This window comes from Staurois parvus, unplaced genomic scaffold, assembly GCF_062004578.1.
Source record: "Staurois parvus isolate SC_StPar_1 unplaced genomic scaffold, SC_StPar_1.0 ptg001146l, whole genome shotgun sequence".
Taxonomy (NCBI): Eukaryota; Metazoa; Chordata; class Amphibia; order Anura; family Ranidae; genus Staurois; species Staurois parvus.
Window position 1 is genome coordinate 2564932 of NW_028318942.1, and position 13666 is coordinate 2578597.

Genomic DNA, 13666 nt, shown 5'->3' on the forward strand with positions numbered 1-13666 from the left:
GCTGCCAAGTCCAGGGTCTCTCATGGGTCCCTGTACGGCCTCCCATTGCTACTGTCTCCATCGCCACACTCTGCCATGTGCCACTTTCAGGTCTCCTCACACACTGCTGGTGTGTAGAATTTTTTGACATAGGGTGCTGGCAGATTACGGGCCTCCCATAGCTGCTGCCAGGCCCCTAATCTGCCATGGGCCCCTATATACCGCCTCCTCATGCTGCTGCCAGATCCACAGTGTCTCATGCCATGTGCCACTTTCAGGTCTCCTCACACTGCTGGTGTGTAGAATTTTTTGACATAGGGTGCTGGCAGATTATGGGCCTCCTATAGCTGCTGCCAGGCCCCTAATCTGCCATAGGCCCCTATATACCGCCTCCTCATGTTGCTGCCAGGTCCAGAGTCTCTCATGGTTCCCTGTACGGCCTCCCATTGCTGCTGTCTCCATCGCCACACTCTGCCATGTGCCACTTTCAGGTCTCCTCACACACTGCTGGTGTGTAGAATTTTTTGACATAGGGTGCTGGCAGATTACGGGCCTCCCATTGCTGCTGCCAGGCCCCTAATCTGCCATGGGCCCCTATACCGCCTCCTCATGCTGCTGCCAAGTCCAGAGTCTCTCATGGGTCCCTGTACGGCCTCCCATTGCTGCTGTCTCCATCGCCACACTCTGCCATGTGCCACTTTCAGGTCTCCTCACACACTGCTGGTGTGTAGAATTTTTTGACATAGGGTGCTGGCAGATTACGGGCCTCCCATTGCTGCTGCCAGGCCCCTAATCTGCCATGGGCCCCTATATACCGCCTCCTCATGCTGCTGCCAGGTCCACAGTGTCTCATGCCATGTGCCACTTTCAGGTCTCCTCACACTGCTGGTGTGTTGAATTTTTTGACATAGGGTGCTGGCAGATTATGGGCCTCCTATAGCTGCTGCCAGGCCCCTAATCTGCCATAGGCCCCTATATACCGCCTCCTCATGCTGCTGCCAGGTCCAGAGTCTCTCATGGTTCCCTGTACGGCCTCCCATTGCTGCTGTCTCCATCGCCACACTCTGCCATGTGCCACTTTCAGGTCTCCTCACACTGCTGGTGTGTAGAATTTTTTGACATAGGGTGCTGGCAGATAACGGGCCTCCTATAGCTGCTGCCAGGCCCCTAATCTGCCATAGGCCCCTATATACCGCCTCCTCATGCTGCTGCCAGGTCCACAGTGTCTCATGCCATGTGCCACTTTCAGGTCTCCTCACACTGCTGGTGTGTAGAATTTTTTGACATAGGGTGCTGGCAGATTACGGGCCTCCTATAGCTGCTGCCAGGCCCCTAATCTGCCATAGGCCCCTATATACCGCCTCCTCATGCTGCTGCCAGGTCCACAGTGTCTCATGCCATGTGCCACTTTCAGGTCTCCTCACACTGCTGGTGTGTAGAATTTTTTGACATAGGGTGCTGGCAGATTACGGGCCTCCTATAGCTGCTGCCAGGCCCCTAATCTGCCATAGGCCCCTATATACCGCCTCCTCATGCTGCTGCCAGGTCCAGAGTCTCTCATGGGTCCCTGTACGGCCTCCCATTGCTGCTGTCTCCATTGCCACACTCTGCCATGTGCCACTTTCAGGTCTCCTCACACACTGCTGGTGTGTAGAATTTTTTGACATAGGGTGCTGGCAGATTACGGGCCTCCCATTGCTGCTGCCAGGCCCCTAATCTGCCATGGGCCCCTATACCGCCTCCTCATGCTGCTGCCAAGTCCAGAGTCTCTCATGGGTCCCTGTACGGCCTCCCATTGCTGCTGTCTCCATCGCCACACTCTGCCATGTGCCACTTTCAGGTCTCCTCACACACTGCTGGTGTGTAGAATTTTTTGACATAGGGTGCTGGCAGATTACGGGCCTCCCATTGCTGCTGCCAGGCCCCTAATCTGCCATGGGCCCCTATACCGCCTCCTCATGCTGCTGCCAAGTCCAGAGTCTCTCATGGGTCCCTGTACGGCCTCCCATTGCTGCTGTCTCCATCGCCACACTCTGCCATGTGCCACTTTCAGGTCTCCTCACACACTGCTGGTGTGTAGAATTTTTTGACATAGGGTGCTGGCAGTTTACGGGCCTCCCATTGCTGCTGCCAGGCCCCTAATCTGCCATGGGCCCCTATACCGCCTCCTCATGCTGCTGCCAAGTCCAGAGTCTCTCATGGGTCCCTGTACGGCCTCCCATTGCTGCTGTCTCCATCGCCACACTCTGCCATGTGCCACTTTCAGGTCTCCTCACACACTGCTGGTGTGTAGAATTTTTTGACATAGGGTGCTGGCAGATTACGGGCCTCCCATTGCTGCTGCCAGGCCCCTAATCTGCCATGGGCCCCTATACTGCCTCCTCATGCTGCTGCCAAGTCCAGAGTCTCTCATGGGTCCCTGTACGGCCTCCCATTGCTGCTGTCTCCATCGCCACACTCTGCCATGTGCCACTTTCAGGTCTCCTCACACACTGCTGGTGTGTAGAATTTTTTGACATAGGGTGCTGGCAGATTACGGGCCTCCCATAGCTGCTGCCAGGCCCCTAATCTGCCATGGGCCCCTATATACCGCCTCCTCATGCTGCTGCCAGGTCCACAGTGTCTCATGCCATGTGCCACTTTCAGGTCTCCTCACACTGCTGGTGTGTAGAATTTTTTGACATAGGGTGCTGGCAGATTATGGGCCTCCTATAGCTGCTGCCAGGCCCCTAATCTGCCATGGGCCCCTATATACCGCCTCCTCATGCTGCTGCCAGGTCCAAAGTCTCTCATGGTTCCCTTTACGGCCTCCCATTGCTGCTGTCTCCATCGCCACACTCTGCCATGTGCCACTTTCAGGTCTCCTCACACACTGCTGGTGTGTAGAATTTTTTGACATAGGGTGCTGGCAGATTACGGGCCTCCCATTGCTGCTGCCAGGCCCCTAATCTGCCATGGGCCCCTATACCGCCTCCTCATGCTGCTCTCAAGTCCAGAGTCTCTCATGGGTCCCTGTACGGCCTCCCATTGCTGCTGTCTCCATCGCCACACTCTGCCATGTGCCACTTTCAGGTCTCCTCACACACTGCTGGTGTGTAGAATTTTTTGACATAGGGTGCTGGCAGATTACGGGCCTCCCATAGCTGCTGCCAGGCCCCTAATCTGCCATGGGCCCCTATATACCGCCTCCTCATGCTGCTGCCAGGTCCACAGTGTCTCATGCCATGTGCCACTTTCAGGTCTCCTCACACTGCTGGTGTGTTGAATTTTTTGACATAGGGTGCTGGCAGATTATGGGCCTCCTATAGCTGCTGCCAGGCCCCTAATCTGCCATAGGCCCCTATATACCACCTCCTCATGCTGCTGCCAGGTCCAGAGTCTCTCATGGTTCCCTGTACGGCCTCCCATTGCTGCTGTCTCCATCGCCACACTCTGCCATGTGCCACTTTCAGGTCTCCTCACACTGCTGGTGTGTAGAATTTTTTGACATAGGGTGCTGGCAGATTACGGGCCTCCTATAGCTGCTGCCAGGCCCCTAATCTGCCATAGGCCCCTATATACCGCCTCCTCATGCTGCTGCCAGGTCCAGAGTCTCTCATGGGTCCCTGTACGGCCTCCCATTGCTGCTGTCTCCATCGCCACACTCTGCCATGTGCCACTTTCAGGTCTCCTCACACACTGCTGGTGTGTAGAATTTTTTGACATAGGGTGCTGGCAGATTACGGGCCTCCCATTGCTGCTGCCAGGCCCCTAATCTGCCATGGGCCCCTATACCGCCTCCTCATGCTGCTCTCAAGTCCAGAGTCTCTCATGGGTCCCTGTACGGCCTCCCATTGCTGCTGTCTCCATCGCCACACTCTGCCATGTGCCACTTTCAGGTCTCCTCACACACTGCTGGTGTGTAGAATTTTTTGACATAGGGTGCTGGCAGATTACGGGCCTCCCATAGCTGCTGCCAGGCCCCTAATCTGCCATGGGCCCCTATATACCGCCTCCTCATGCTGCTGCCAGGTCCACAGTGTCTCATGCCATGTGCCACTTTCAGGTCTCCTCACACTGCTGGTGTGTTGAATTTTTTGACATAGGGTGCTGGCAGATTATGGGCCTCCTATAGCTGCTGCCAGGCCCCTAATCTGCCATAGGCCCCTATATACCGCCTCCTCATGCTGCTGCCAGGTCCAGAGTCTCTCATGGTTCCCTGTACGGCCTCCCATTGCTGCTGTCTCCATCGCCACACTCTGCCATGTGCCACTTTCAGGTCTCCTCACACTGCTGGTGTGTAGAATTTTTTGACATAGGGTGCTGGCAGATTACGGGCCTCCTATAGCTGCTGCCAGGCCCCTAATCTGCCATAGGCCCCTATATACCGCCTCCTCATGCTGCTGCCAGGTCCAGAGTCTCTCATGGGTCCCTGTACGGCCTCCCATTGCTGCTGTCTCCATCGCCACACTCTGCCATGTGCCACTTTCAGGTCTCCTCACACACTGCTGGTGTGTAGAATTTTTTGACATAGGGTGCTGGCAGATTACGGGCCTCCCATTGCTGCTGCCAGGCCCCTAATCTGCCATGGGCCCCTATACCACCTCCTCATGCTGCTGCCAAGTCCAGGGTCTCTCATGGGTCCCTGTACGGCCTCCCATTGCTACTGTCTCCATCGCCACACTCTGCCATGTGCCACTTTCAGGTCTCCTCACACACTGCTGGTGTGTAGAATTTTTTGACATAGGGTGCTGGCAGATTACGGGCCTCCCATAGCTGCTGCCAGGCCCCTAATCTGCCATAGGCCCCTATATACCGCTTGCTCATGCTGCTGCCAGGTCCAGAGTCTCTCATGGGTCCCTGTACGGCCTCCCATTGCTGCTGTCTCCATCGCCACACTCTGCCATGTGCCACTTTCAGGTCTCCTCACACTGCTGGTGTGTAGAATTTTTTGACATAGGGTGCTGGCAGATTACGGGCCTCCCATTGCTGCTGCCAGGCACGTAATCTGCCATGGGCCCCCGTACCGACTTCTCATGCTGTGACGTTGCAACAAGGTGGAATTCAACCCTACATATGTTAGACCGCCTTTACGAACAGCGAAAGGCCATCACAGATTTCCTGATGTTAAAAGCGGATAAAGGTACTCCCTGTGTAACTTAGATGTCAGCCATTGGCAGCTCATGCGTGACACCTGCGCTTGCTCAGGCCCTTTGAGGAGGCCACGCTATTCGTGAGTCGGCAGGACTATGGGATGAACGACGTCATTCCTCTGTTGCACGTCCTGGAACAAATGCTGTTAACAATGGCTGGTCAGGGTGCGGTAGACGTGGCGCACAGATCTCAACGCCACATGACCCCTGTGGGGGCAGGACAGGAAGAAGAGGAGGAGGTAGAGGAGGACATTGGTGCTCAGGAATTATTGAGTGAAATGGGTGGTTTTTCCACTCAGCGGACAGGAGTGGAGGAGCAGGAGCATCTGGTAGAGGAGGAGGAGGAGACAGAGGACCCAGACGCACCGTGGCAGTATGCTGTGGAGATGGAGGCAGGGAGTCCCTCGCATTCCTTGGCACAAATGGCCCATAGCATGCTCGGTTGCTTGCGTAGCGACAGCCGAATAATAACCATCAGACAGAGGGATGACTTTTGGCTGTCCACCTTGTTGGACCCTCGCTACCGTTCAAAAATGGTGGCCTTTTTCACACCTGCTGAGAGGGAGGCCAAAATAACGTACTATAAAAACCACCTATGTAGTCAGCTGGTCTCTGCCTGTCTGCGCCAACGTCCATCCTCAGACACTGTGGGCCCTGTGCGCTCGCGTTCCGCTGCCATGGCAGCAGGGGAGGGGTGGGGTGGTAGGAGCAGTGGCAGCTCCACCAGCAGCGGCTGCCTCAGTCTGCAGTCGATGATGAGTAGCTTTCTTCACCAGCGCAGTGAGGAAACTACTAACCAGCCGCAGCAGCAGCAGCAGCAGCATCAGGTGGACCTGGAGCAGGACCTCAAACAACAGGCTTGGGCCTACTTGGACAGCACCCTGCCAACCGAGGTAGACAATCCCCTTGACTACTGGGCAACGAAACTTGACCTTTGGCCCCAACTAGCTGAATTTGCCCTTGAAAGGCTGTCATGCCCGGCCAGTAGCGTGGCATCGGAGCGCGTGTTTAGTGCGGCAGGAGGTATTGCAACTCCGCGGAGGACACGACTGTCCACCCAAAGTGTGGAGAGACTGACGTTTGTGAAAATGAATCAGGCGTGGATTAGTCTGGATTTCAAACCACCAGTTCCTGACACAACTGACTAAATCCGCAATGAATCATGCCCCAAACATGTGCCACTTTCAGGTCTCCTCACACTGCTGGTGTGTTACATTTTTTGTCATAGGGTGCTGGCAGATTACGGGCCTCCCATAGCTGCTGCCAGGCCCCTAATCTGCCATGGGCCCCTATACCGCCTCCTCATGCTGCTGCCAAGTCCAGAGTCTCTCATGGGTCCCTGTACGGCCTCCCATTGCTGCTGTCTCCATCGCCACACTCTGCCATGTGCCACTTTCAGGTCTCCTCACACTGCTGGTGTATTCCATTTTTTGTCATAGGGTGCTGGCAGATTACGGGCCTCCCATAGCTGCTGCCAGGCCCCTAATCTGCCATGGGCCCCTATACCGCCTCCTCATGCTGCTGCCAGGTCCAGAGTCTCTCATGGGTCCCTGTACGGCCTCCCATTGCTGCTGTCTCCATCGCCACACTCTGCCATGTGCCACTTTCAGGTCTCCTCACACTGCTGGTGGGTTCCATTTTTTGTCATAGGGTGCTGGCAGATTATGGGCCTCCCATAGCTGCTGCCAGGCCCCTAATCTGCCATGGGCCCCCGTACCGACTCCTCATGCTGCTGCCAGGCCCGTAATCTGTCATGGGCCCCTTTTGTCGCTTGTTGGCATATTCCGCTCGTTCAGATGCTCCTTCTCCTGCTACTCCTCTTCACGGATTCCATCAGCAGTCTTTCTTGGAATCCGTTTCCAAGAGACAACAGTTTGCGAGCACGCACCAGACGGTGCAGAAGCTGAACGTCCTCCTGTCCAAGTTGCTGCTGCCAGGCTCGTAATCTGTCATGCGCCCCTGTACCGCCTCCTCATGCTGCTGCCAGGTCCAGAGTGTGTCATGGGCCCCCGTACCGACTCCTCATGCTGCTGCCAGGCCCGTAATCTGCCATGGGCCCCTGTACCGCCTCCCCATGCTGCTGCCAGGTCCAGAGTGTGTCATGGGTCCCTGTACGGCCTCCCATTGCTGCTGTCTCTATCGCCACACTCTGCCATGTGCCACTTTCAGGTCTCCTCACACTGCTGGTGGTTTCCATTTTTGTCATAGGGTGCTGTATGGCCTCCCATTGCTGCTGCCTCCACCGCCACACTGTGGCTCCACACTCTGGTTTTGGCCCCGTGACTGCCCAAATGAGTGAAGTGTGCGGTGATTCTAAGATCGACGGCACTCATCTGCATGTCATACTGACTGACAGTATTATTTCTCTTCCCCAGCAGACTCCAAGGGCATTTAAATTAAAGGTACAGTGTTCAGCACTAATATTAAGTCTCTCTGAAGCCTAGAAACACCCTTTTTTAAGTTAAATTCACAGCGAATATATTCGACTCGAATCGAAATTTTTCCACGAATTCGCCGAATCAGTCGAATCGAATTTTTGAATACTTCGCTCATCTCTAATTATCTTATTATCATCTTGATATCCCACTGTCCAACTTTTAATTGATTGTCATGGTCTCCTGACAGATGTCTATAATGACACAGAAAGCATCTTGTGTAAATAATATCATCATCAACTGCTTTTCTAGCTCAAATCTAAATGAATTGGGACCAGAAATGTATTTTTCGGGTCATGGTTATACCCATTCTTTGAGATAATTCATCACTATAGTGCCAAGAGCAATAATGTTTTGCAAAATACAAGAATCCATAGTAAATTAACAGAGATAATCTTTCTTCTAATCTGGAGTTTGATCCTACTAACATAAAATATGATTGCTTAATTTGGGTAAACCTGGGTCTTCACCAGAGCTTCTGGTGGACCAGTGCTTCCATAGGCTACAGTTGAGTTTTTATTTACAATTTATTACTAGTATATTGCACCATCAATTTAGGGGTGATTTACATTATTACAGCAAATACCAGTGACTAATTACAACGAGTACTAGTGTCAGTCAGTACTAGTGCCTGATTACAGCCAGTACCAGGGCCAACCAGTTTCAGTGCCTGCTTACAGCCAGTACCTGTGTCCGGTTATAGCTAGTACCAGTATGGATTACAACTAGTACCATTGCAAGCCAGTACCAATGCCTGATTACAGCCAGTACCAGTGCCAACCCCTGCTGATGACAGATTACAACCAGTACCAGTGCCAACCCCTACCGATGACAGATTACAACCAGTACCAGTGCCAACCCCTACTGATGACAGATTACAACCAGTACCAGTGCCAAACCCTACCAAATGACAAATTACAACCAGTACCAGTGCCAACCCCTACTGATGACAGATTACAACCAGTACCAGTGCCAACCCCTACTGATGACAGATTACAACCAACACCAGTGCCAACCCCTACCGATGACAGATTACAACTAGTACCAGTGCCAACCCCTACTGATGACAGATTACAACCAGTACCAGTGTCAACCCCTACTGATGACAGATTACAACCAGTACCAGTGCAAGCCAATACCAATGCCTGATTACAGCCAGTACCAATGCCAACCCTTACCGATGACAGATTACAACCAGTACCAGTGAAAACCCCTACCGATGACAGATTAAAACTAGTACCAGTGCTCTATTATAGCCAGTTCTATTCCAAAAGACATGTGGAAAAAATTAGATCTTTAAAATAATCATCATGCCTTTTACCTATGTTGCATTCCCTATTACCTTTTAAATTTCTTTTTAATATTCAAACCGTCCCCTAAGTATGAATAGTGTCTGTCGACATTAGAAAACACTGGATTTAATGAGAAGACTTAAGAACAAGAAATCTAGAAACTCTGTAGAAACAATAAGAGATGGGAAGGGAGAAATAGCATATAATACATCTGATATTGCTAGGAGGTTTTAAAAATATTATAGCAAACTTTATGAAGTGAGGAGTGGCAATCAAAGGGAAAATGAAGAGGAGAGAAAAAAAATTAGACAGAAATATTTTAGTGAGGTAGAATTGCCATGATTAACACAAGAGGAAATTAACTTAGCCTTAAAAAATACGACCGTAGGTAAAAGTCCAGGACCAGATGGGTAGACAGTGGGGTACTATAAAAAGTTCAAGGATCTTTTGGTTCCCAAAATTTGTAGATACATGAACATGATAGGAGAGGGGTCAGAAATGAGGGAAGAGTCATTGCAGGCCCACATGACGCTTATTCTAAAGGAGGGGAAGGATAGCTCACAATGAGCAAGTTATAGTCCTATATCATTATTAAATACAGATACTAAACTATATGCGAAGGTCTTGGCGACAAGATTGAAAGATCTGATGCATGAATGGGTTCATTTGGATCAGGTAGGCTTTGTATCGGCAAGAGAAGAGAGGGATAATGGCCTGAGATCCTTGATTCTTGTACAAAGAGCTAAAAGAGAAAAAATACCGGCAATACTTCTGTCGATTGATGCTGAAAAGGCCTTCAATATGGTTAATTAGTGATTTATGTTTGATACCTTAGAAATATTAGGAATAGGGCCTAAAATGCTGAACTGGATAAAAGGATTATATAAATATCCATCAGCAGCGGTTAAGGTAAATGGATCTGTTTCACAGTTTTTTAGAATGTATAATGGTACCAGACAAGGATGCCCCCTTTCTCCTTTATTGTTTGTTTTGTTCCTGGAACCGCTCTTGAAGATGGTAAGGAAATGTATTGATATAATGGGGATAAAACTAGAAGAAATAGAGCATAAAGTAGCCGCTTATGCAGATGACATGTTATTTTATATTGCTAATCCCAGAATAACTTTGCTCAATTTAATGAAAGTATTAAAACAATATGGGGAGATATCAAACTTGAAAATAAACCCTGTAAAATCAGAAATGTTAAATATTAACCTCTCAATAGAAGAGAAGACTGGCCTACAAAAGGAATTTCCATTCACTTGGAAGAGAAATTAAATAGGTTATCTTGGAGTAAAACTAACCCCTTCTTTAAAAAGGAGGGGAAGGATAGCTCACAATGCGCAAGTTATAGTCCTATATCATTATTAAATACAGATACTAAACTATATGCAAAGGTCTTGGAGACAAGATTGAAAGATCTGATGCATGAATGGGTTCATTTGGATCAGGTAGGCTGATCCAAATGAAGAGAAGAGAGGGATAACGGCCTGAGATCCTTGATTCTTGTACAAAGAGCTAAAAGAGAAAAAATACCAGCAATACATCTGTCGATTGATGCTGAAAAGGCCTTCGATATGGTTAATTGGTGATTTATGTTTGATACCTTAGAAATATTAGGAATAGGGCCTAAAATGCTGAACTGGATAAAAGGATTATATAAATATCCATCAGCGGCGGTTAAGGTAAATGGACCATTTCACAGTTTTTTAAAATGTATAATGGTACCAGACAAGGATGCCCCCTTTCTCCTTTATTGTTTGTTTTGTTCCTGGAACCGCTCTTGAAGATGGTAAGGAATGTATTGATATAATGGGGATAAAACTAGAAGAAATAGAGCATAAAGTAGCCGCTTCTGCAGATGACATGTTATTTTATATTGCTAATCCCAGAATAACTTTGCTCAATTTAATTAAAGTATTAAAACAATATGGGGAGATATCAAACTTGAAAATAAACCCTGTGAAATCAGAAATGTTAAATATTAACCTCTCAATAGAAGAGAAGATTGGCCTACAAAAGGAATTCCCATTTACTTGGAAGAGAAATGAAATAGGTTATCTTGGAGTAAAACTAACCCCTTCTTTAAAAAGTTTATACCAGGCAAATTATATTCCGTTAACAAATGAAATTAAGGAAGAGTTGAGAAGACTATTAAAAGGAGGAGCCTCGTGGATCGGATAAATAAATCTGGTTAAGATGGTGATACTTCCAAAAATGTTGTATAAATTCCACATGCTTCCAATCTCCCTTCCAGGGTCCTTTTTTGGGATAATTAAAAAGATGATTACTAAATGTAGTTGGGCAAATAAGAAACCAAGAATTAACTATGAGGTTTTTAGCAGAAATGGAGGCTTGGGATTACTTAATGTGAGGATGTATTATATAGCAGTAATTTTATCATGAGTGGTGGATTGGACATTTAATGCACAGGGGAAGAGATGGGTAAATATGGAAGGGGTATTAAGTAAATCTCAGTTAGAGAAGAATATATGGATACCACATAGGTTTCGCACATTGGATGTAGATATTAGTTCACAGACTAGGATAATATTGGGCACATGGGACAGAAAAAAAAATGGAAGTTTAATTCACTTATGATCCCATTAGTGGGAACGGAGTACTTCCCCCCCGGGAAAGACAAAATTAGTGGGAATTGGATAAAGGATAAGAATGCACACTTGAAAGATATTATAAAGGGTGGGAAAGTGCACACTTTTCAAAATGTAAAAAAGAATAAAGATTTATTTGTTATGTTGGATGATTGGCAGTATTACCAGCTAAACCATTTTGTTTCAAGCCTTCCACAACCGCAGAGGACATTGGAAGATATGTATCCATTTGACAAACTATTAAATGGAGATATGACTCCAAAATATGTTATCTCAAGGATATATAGGATCCTTATGGACATGGAAGGAGTAGATCCCCCAGTGTTTCTGGGAAAATGGGAGAAGGAACTGGGAGTGGAAATTAACCCACAGCAAAGGAATATTGTTTTCAAATTAACACACAAGGTGATAAATATGCATACAGCGGAAATTAACTACAAATGTATAGCTAGATGGTATATAACACCAAAGGTAGCACATAAGCAGCAAGTATAAATTTCCCCCTTGTGCTGGAGAGGATGCGGAGAAGGAGGCACAATGGCACACATATGGTGGAGTTGCCTGAAAATACAAAACTATTGGAGGGAAATAACCCAATTTATTCAGGAAATATGCGAGATAACCTTTCAGAGAGACCCATGGAAGTGTCTCTTCTATTATTCTGAGCCCTCATTTGAGCTACATAAAAAGAAAGTATTATACCATTTAATCAGCGCGGCAAAGGGCTTAGAAGGGGACTGATGCACCAAAAATTGGAGAATGGATAGAGTGGAGGGTATCTTTAGAATGGAGGAATTGTACCATACGGAAGAGGATAAAATGGAAAAATTAAGGAAAATATGGTGCAGTTGGATAAAATTCAAAACCTCGGAAATATATACAGAATTAATTAGAGTAAAGAAGGAAGTCAAGAAACCTGAAGAGAGTTACTATGGTAAATTCATGTAAGAGTAGAATTTGATGGAGACAGATAGGTATGAGAGAAGAATTAGAAAGGGAGGAAGAATGTGGATGTGGGGACGGGTAGAAGGGCAGGGGGGGGAGGATAGGGGAAATGTTTGGGGTTATTGGAGAATATATGAAATATTTTTATAACTGATGTTTTTTCCATTTTGTATAATAATCAATTAAAAATGTAAATAATAAAAAAAAGAAGACACTGGATGACTATAAAGCCCTGGTACCCAACCTATACCTGTGGCCCTTACTGTGGAGCCCTCATGAGCTCTGCAGACAGAAGATGTTTTTGTGCTTGCTCAATAAATTGAAGGCAAAGTATTTTTAGACTGGTTTCTGATAGATAAATAGTAAGTTTCATTTGTTTCACACAATTTTGCTTTTTTTTCTCTGATGTCCATCCCTTTTCTCTTTTTTTATGCTTTTTGGTTTTTTTTTTTATCTTTTATAATGGATCTTGCTGAAGGAAATATCAAATGTGGCACAAGTACTGATAAGGGGCTGCAGAGAGTACAAATATGAAAGCACTGATTTGTAAAAGCAGCAGTGGTTAAATGGTTAGCACTTCCACCTAGTAACTCCAGTGTTGTTGGTTTGAATCCCAACCTTGGCATCACCTTCCTATATTCAGCATGTTCTGTCTGGGTTTTCTCCAGGTACTCTGGTTTCTTCCCACACTCCAAAGACATGCTGGTAGGTTAATTGGCTCCTGTCTAGATTGCCCTAGTATGTGTATGCATGAATGTGAGTTAGAGACCTCAGATTGTAAGCTCCCTGAGAGTTAGAGACTGATGTTAATGCACAACATATATGTAAAGCGCTGTGGAAATTGACAACACTATATAAGTACCTGTAATAAATAGAAGAATTATAATACCAGTAATCTCCCAGTCATGACATATAATGTATCTTCAGTCTACGACTGCCTGCTCTCTCCAACAACTCCAATCAGTGTCTAACAGTCTCCTGTGGCATGTTTGCAGTCTCTGACTATTGTCTTTAGGATTACATTCACTGAATATTGTGCAAACAGAAACAAGAAACTTGCCATGGAGCTTTATCATACATAAAATGTTTCAAAGAGGAATGAAACCAATAAGAACATTTTGGAACATATCCTGGAGCTGGAGCTGGTTGCTAAACACTGAATACAATCTATGACTATTGGCTGTGCTGCTGCCTTCTGGTAGGCTTGGGGAACCAGAAACTGCAAAAAAGGGAGAGAGAAGAGCCAAACAGCCTCACAGTGTAGTAATATT